The sequence below is a fragment of the Aegilops tauschii genome, chromosome 5 (assembly GCF_002575655.3).
Source record: "Aegilops tauschii subsp. strangulata cultivar AL8/78 chromosome 5, Aet v6.0, whole genome shotgun sequence".
Classification (NCBI taxonomy): domain Eukaryota; kingdom Viridiplantae; phylum Streptophyta; class Magnoliopsida; order Poales; family Poaceae; genus Aegilops; species Aegilops tauschii.
Window position 1 is genome coordinate 6,631,826 of NC_053039.3, and position 7,987 is coordinate 6,639,812.

Genomic DNA, 7,987 nt, shown 5'->3' on the forward strand with positions numbered 1-7,987 from the left:
AAATTTAATGTCCCACGTGAAATTAGAGTTTAAGATCTTGGAAGCAATTTGTAGTTAACTCTTTAAGTCTTAACTGCAATACTTATACTTCATAAGTTGAAGCCTTTAGAGTTCCTGCTATGATCTAGGGCACAACCTCCACTCATCTACGGCACACAACCACTTGTGTACTAGTGTTTCAATATAGACAAGAGTAGCGATGGATTCCCTAGTGCATTTTTGTTCCGTCTATTTCTAGCGATTGCCAAGCTGAGGATTGCATGTACTTGAACATCTATTAACTCGGTGGACTACGTGGAGATTCTACCCAACTAGTTAGGTGTGACTACAGTATATCATCAACTGAGTTCAATTGTACCCTCTGATGGACAATTCAGTCTCGTTCACTGGATTTATTTCTAAACATATTCGACGGGTTACTCTTGCAAATTTAGGACATTGTACCGTACAGGTATGTGGAGATAATACAACTGCTACTATATATAGCCTGATCTAGATCTCAACTAATAAGGAGTTCACCAGAAAAATCTAATAGTACAACTCTGTATGCTCAGTTCTATTGGCAGAGGTATAAATTGGCATTAGGCCAACGATCTGAAAGTGACAAAAGAGCTAATAAACCAAGTGCTGTTAGGGCTTTTGCAAGGATGCAGTCCAAATTCCAATGGCACTCGACATGTGCAAGAAACTATGTCCAGAAGATATGGCAGGTTTACCTGAGTTATACTGTGAGGAGCTATAGCAAAACGGCCATTGTATTGCTCAATTCAGTGCACAATAGGAGCGATTTCTTGTTCAGCACGTGGCAGGGAAGCAACTTCAGTAGGTACCAGCAGAGTAATGGTACAAACAGGGCAATTAGTCAGGTTGCTGAAGGACAGATCCATGCAGGTAGACCAAGGATCATGTTGTACAAATTTCAGGTCTCCATCAGCCAGGGGGCTTGTGTTGTACTCATTACCACCAAGGAACCAACCCAACCGTGTCAGAGAGCTCTGATCTTCAGTTGGCCAAATTCATGCATGCATTGCCATACATCGACTTGGCCACTCTCTCTCAGCAACATTGACACGGCCATGCGCCCGGGGGCGGAAAGCAGCTAGCACCACGCACATCACCCTGTCCGGGGGGGCGCCTCCATCGGCTTCATCAGCCCCTCTGCCTCCTCGACCTCGCCTGCCCTTCCCAGCATCTCCACGGTAGACGCATAGTGCTGCAGCGCCGGCCTCATCATCCTCCTGAACACCTCCCTCCCCTCACCCACCATCCTGGCCCTCGCGCACGCGGCGAGGACCACCGTCACCGCCTTGTCATCCATCTCCCCCTCCCGTCCGCGGAACAGGCCGAGCACCGTCCGTGCGCTGGACAGATGCGGTGCGGGCAATTCGTCGAACAGCATGCGCGCGGAGTCCGCCGGGCGACCCGTGCGCGGGCATCGCGCTGGAACGCGCCTCTCCGGAGCGCGGCAGCGTGGAGTGTGGCCACCAGCGAGAGAGACGGCAGCGAGGCGGCGCCCGGAGGAGCGCGGCGCAGTGCAGCCGCATGGCCGTAGCCTCGCACGGTGGCCGCTCACTGACTCCGAAGTGACCCAACAGTCCGGGAGGGGACGGGTGGGGTGGCGCGAGGAGAATGCAAGGGAGGAGGAGACGGAAGGGACACTCCGGCGGCCGGCCGGCGTTGAGATCGATTTTGATATAAAGACGAGAAGACGAGGCAGGGCGCCCTTTGGCATCAAAGAATACGAGGCCCAGGCCCAGGTATGTAGGGCGGGCCCATGTGTGTTCTACGTGCAAGCGCGTGCCAAAAGAAATCCACACAAGTTTTAAAAACTATTCTCGTTTTTTTTCATAAAATGTTCATGTTACCAAATAATGATCTAAGGAAATATTCAGATTTTAAAAATTGTTACCTTCAAAACAAAATAAATTTTGATGTGTTTCTAAAAAAAGAATGAAAAAAACTAAGTAAAACCCAAGAAAGTTGGAAAGTAGAATGAAAAAAGAAGCATTCCCTACAATATGTTGTTCGAGTCGGTATCGAGCGCCAATGGGCCGGCCTAGTCTCCATGCTCCTGTGTGTCACCCTCTTATTTGAAGCATGTGGGGATAAGCTTTTTTTCTCTAGCATGTTATTGTTGTCGGTTGTTTTATCTGCGTTGACTTGAGTTTTAATTATGTTCTAGCGGTGTCTTTTCATACATATATTGTGTTAGGCTATTGTTAAAGACGGTATTTGTTCTGATAAGAGAGTGGAGTTGTTTTGTGTGTGGTTGTAGTGTCCTTGCACGTTTCAGCGTCAGTGTCCGTCGACATCCCTTGGGAACTCCTATTTCATGTTGAAAGGATGAAATTGTTGCTATAATGCGGTCCCATGAAGCCCTCACTCGCTCAACTCGGCTCCCTGCTCCTCGTTCACTTAGTTCTTTTTCGCTCACTCCAGTGCTAGCTCAGAAAAAACTAGCCGTCGTTTATTTATTTGAAAAACGTTGTTAAATCAAAAGATGTTTGTTGATTTAAAGAAATGTTGCAAATTAACAAAACCATAATTTTTAAAAACATTAATGAACTTACAAAATATGAGTGGACCTCAAACAATGTTCATGAATTAGAAAAAAGCTTCACAAATTAGAAAATATCCATAGACTTAAAACATGTGCATGAACTTTAAATACATTTGAAATTAAAAATGTTCTTTAATTTCACAAAATCTGCAAGATATTTATTAAGTGTTCATGAATGAAAGTGTGAAAAAGGGAAAAAAAAAGTTGGTAAATTCACCGAGCAAGGAGATAGCTACACGCAGCAGAGTGAAGGGGAGATCGCTCCTTTTTGAGCCGGCATAGTTACGTAGTTGATTTGAAGTTTTGTTCTTAGCCTAGTGAAACTTTTGTTTGTCATGCTTCAAATAGTGTTTCTGTTGTATGTTGCTTAAAAGTGTGTATATGTTGTGGATGGTGTTGGATGAACTATATGTATGTGGAACTCTATCAAATGGTGTTCTTTTTGCCATAGGTGTCCGATAGTGATGGGGTTCATAATAATAACCATGTGTGATGTCAATTTTTTATGTATCAGGAAACACAAACACTGACCGGCTATAGATAACAGCAGTGACTAGTTAGTGACCGACCATTGGACGGCCGATGACTGACAAGTATAGGAGATCTATTGCAGCTTTTTGATAAATAAGAGTGTCAAACCCAACGAGGAGCAAAAGGAATCTATAAGAAGTTTTTAGCAAGGTTTCACTCCAAAATCTATAAAAGTAATTTGATAGGACATTTGGTAGCAAGATAATGCATAAAATGATAAACAATAACAATAACAATAAAGTGCAACAAGTGGCACAATCCTTACAAGTGATTGTGTTTCTTATAGTGATTAAAACGCTCTTGAGGACACACAGGAATTTCACCAAGTTTCATTGAGTTACCTTTTGTTGTTTTGATAAGTATTGTGCGGGCAGGCATGCGCTAAGGTACTGCCTTTACTTGGACAAATAACTATTGATCATTATATCCTCCATGTAAGCATTCACAATTACAAGAGAAATAATTAAGATAAATCTACCATAACATTGAACTTTATCTTTAGGATCAAATCAACCCCTTGTGCAACAATTTGTAACCTAGTGTTTAGGTTTCTATCAATCTTGCTGCCAATTATCTACAAACTAATCCCACAATGTCTTCCCCTAGGCCCAACAGCAGGTCTTGCGACCAGCTCATGGTTCTGGCACATGGATAGCACGTTCCCACGCACCCCTGTCTATGGCTAGTTCTTTGGTGATACTCCATTTCTTCAGATCTCTCTTTACGGACTCCTCTCATGTCACATTCAATCTACCCCAAACTCTCTTGACATTATCAGCACGCTTTAGCCGTCCGTTATGCACCGGAGCATTGATACGTCTCCAACGTATCTATAAGTTTTTATTATTTCATACTATTATATTATCAATCTTGTATGCTTTATATGTCATTTTATATCACTTTTGGGAACTAACATATTAACCTAGTGCCTAGGAGGGGCCCTCGTGGCTCCGTCTGACCTAATTCCGGTGCTATAAATTTTCAAATATTACAAAAACCCCAGAGCGAGACCCGAAATAGTTACTCCGCCGTTGCAAGTCTCTAGCCTCTACATCAACCTTACCGCCTCTCTGATGATGCTGATAACCCACAAGTATAAGGGATCGCAACAGTTTTTGAGGGTGGAGTATTCAACCCAAATTTATTGATTCGACACAAGGGGAGCCAAAGAATATTCTCAAGTATTAGCAGTTGAGTTGTCAATTCAACCACACCTGGATAACTTAGTATCTGCAGCAAAGTATATAGTAGCAAAATAATATGGAAGTAACGGTAACGGTAGCAAAAGTAATATTTTTGGGTTTTGTAGTGACTGTAACAGTAGCAACCGAAAAGAAAATAAGCGGAGAACAATATGTGAAAAGCTCGTAGGCATTGGATCGGTGATGGAGAATTATGCCGGATGCGGTTCATCATGTAACAGTCATAACATAGGGTGACACAGAATTAGCTCCAATTCATCAATGTAATGTAGGCATGTATTCCGAATATAGTCATACGTGCTTATGGAAAAGAACTTGCATGACATCTTTTGTCCTACCCTCCCGTGGCAGCGGGGTCCTAATGGAAACTAAGGGATATTAAGGCCTCCTTTTAATATAATACCGGACCAAAGCATTAACACATAGTGAATACATGAACTCCTCAAACTACGGTCATCACCGGGAGTGGTCCCGATTATTGTCACTTCGGGGTTGCTGGATCATAACACATAGTAGGTGACTATAGACTTGCAAGATAGGATCAAGAACTCACATATATTCATGAAAACATAATAGGTTCAGATCTGAAATCATGGCACTCAGGCCCTAGTGACAAGCATTAAGCATAGCAAAGTCATATCAACATCAATCTCAGAACATAGTGGATACTAGGGATCAAACCCTAACAAAACTAACTCGATTACATGATAAATCTCATCCAACCCATCACCGTCTAGCAAGCCTACGATGGAATTACTCACGCACGGTGGTGAGCATCATGAAATTGGTGATGGAGGATGGTTGATGATGACGACGGCGACGGATTCCCCTCTCCGAAGCCCCGAACGGACTCTAGATCAGCCCTCCTGAGAGAGTTTAGGGCTTGGCGGCGGCTCCATATCGTAAAACGCGATGAATTTTTCTCTCTGATTTTTTTCTCCCCGAACACAAATATATGGAGTTGGAGTTGAGGTCGTTGGAGCTCCAGCGGGCCCACGAGGCAGGGGGCCGCGCCCAGGGGGGCAGGCGTGCCCCCCACCCTCGTGGCTAGGGTGTGGGCCCCCTGGCCTTGATTCTTTCGCCAGTATTTTTTATTATTTCCAAAAATAATCTCCACGGAGTTGCAGGTCATTCCGAGAACTTTCGTTTCTGCACATAAATAACACCATGGCAATTCTGCTGAAAACAGCATCAGTCCGGGTTAGTTCCATTCAAATCATGCAAGTTAGAGTCCAAAACAAGGGAAAAAGTGTTTGGAAAAGTAGATACGACGGAGACATATCAACTCCCCCAAGCTTAAACCTTTGCTTGTCCTCAAGCAATTCAGTTGATAAACTGAAAGTGATAAAGAAAAACTTTTACAAACCCTGTTTGCTCTTGTTGTTGTAAATATGTAAAGCCAGCATTCAAGTTTTTAGCAAGGATTATAACTAACCATATTCACAATAACACTTAGGTCTCATGTTTACTCATATCAATGGCATAATCAACTAGCGAGCAATAATAATAAATCTCGGATGACAACGCTTTCTCAAAACAATCATGATATGATATAACAAGATGTTATCTCGCTAGCCCTTTCTGAGACCGCAAAACATAAATGCAGAGCACCATTAAAGCTCAAGGACTGACTAAACATTGTAATTCATGGTAAAAGAGATCCAGTCATAGTCATACCCAATATAAATTAATAGTAATGGACGCAAATGACAGCGGTGCTCTCCAGCTGGTGCTTTTTAATAAGAGGGTGATGGCTCAACTTAAAAGTAAATAGATAGGCCCTTCGCAGAGGGAAGCAGGGATTTGTAAAGGTGCCAGAGCTCGATTTTGAAATAGAGATAAATAATATTTTGAGCGGCATACTTTCATTGTCAACATAACAACCAGGAGATGGCGATATCTTCCATGCTACACACATTATAGGCGGTTCCCAAACAGAATGGTAAAGTTTATACTCCCCCTCCACCAATAAGCATCAATCCATGGCTTGCTCGAAACAATGAGTGCCTCCAACTAACAACAGTCCCAGGGGAGTTTTGTTTGCAATTATTTTGATTTGGTTTGCATAAAGCATGGGACTGGGCATCCTGGTGACCAGCCATTTTCTCGTGAGTGAGGAGCGGAGTCCACTCCTCTTGAGAATAACCCGCCTAACATGGAATATACGGACAACCCTAGTTGATACATGAGCTATTCGAGCATACAAAACAGAATTTCATTTGAAGGTTTAGAGTTTGGTACATACAAATTTACTTGGAACGGCAGGTAGATACCGCATATAGGAAGGTATAGTGGACTCATATGGAATAACTTTGGGGTTTAAGGAATTGGATGCACAAGCAGTATTCCCGCTTAGTACAAGTGAAGGCTAGCAAAAGACTGGGAAGCGACCAACTAGAAAGCGACAACAGTCATGAACATGCATTAAAATTAATAAACATTGAGTACAAGCATGAGTAGGATATAATCCACCATGAACATAAATATCGTGAAGGCTATGTTGATTTGTTTCAACTACATGTGTGAACATGTGCCAAGTCAAGTCACTTGAATCATTCAAAGGAGGATACCATCCTACCATACCACATCACAACCATTTTAATAGCATGTTAGCACGCAAGGTAAACCATTATAAACTCCTAGATAATTAAGCATGGCATAAGCAACTATAATCTCTAATTGTCATTGCAAACATGTCTATTCATAATAGGCTGAATCAGGAACAATGAACTAATCATATTTACAAAAACAAGAGAGGTCGAGTTCATACCAGCTTCTCTCATCTCAATCAGTCCATCATATATCGTCATAATTGCCTTTCACTTGCACAACCGAATGATGTGAATAATAATAATAGTGCACGTCCATTGGACTAAGCTGGACTCTGCGAGCATTCAATAAACAGGAGAAGACAAGGCAATATGGCACTACTAGGAAAAGGCCTACTAATGGCGCACCTAATTTGGCCATTAATAGCGCATTAGTGGTGCGTCATTAGTGCCACGCCATTAGTATATTTTACTAATGGCGCACCACTGGTGCGCCATTAGTATCTGGTATACTAATGGCGCACCCCAGATGCGCCATTAGTATATACAACACTGCGCCATTAGTATGCCTCCCAGGGGGCCATCTATACCCAGGTGCTTTGGCATACTAATGGCGCACAACAACAGGATGCGCCATTAGTAACTTCGGCATACTAATGGCGCACTGTTTAGTGATGCGCCATTAGTATCCTTTGGCATACTAATGGCGCACTATGATGTGATGCGCCATTAGTATGAATATTAGGTTTTTTTTATTTTTTTAGTTTTCTGTTTTTTGCACAGGTTACAAAATGTAAAATTGGACAAAATATAGACAGCACACATCAACAACAGATTCATCGAATACAATAGAAGATTAGTCTCTGAATACAATTCATCATTTTAGTCTCCGAATACAATTCATCATATTAGTCTCCGAATTGAAAAGACCGAACAAAGATAGAACATTATATTACAAGTCTCGAGACCGTGAGTTTGTCTTCACATTACAAGTCGATATCGATCATCTAAACTACCATCACATAGAAGAGAGCTGCGGTCATCACGATGAGCATCATCACGATGAAACTCGTCTTCATCCGGTTCCTCCAACGCTCCCTCCCCTCTCCCGCTAGATAGCGGGCGTATCTAGATTCGGCCTCGGC

General features: G+C 42.6%; 1 pseudogene; it reads right to left on the reverse strand.

Annotated features, from left to right (window-relative positions):
• Window positions 1-642: 642 nt before the first annotated feature.
• On the reverse strand, window positions 643-1,899 carry LOC141022259 (pentatricopeptide repeat-containing protein At5g15340, mitochondrial-like; annotated as a pseudogene).
• Between the last annotated feature and the right edge of the window lie 6,088 nt (window positions 1,900-7,987).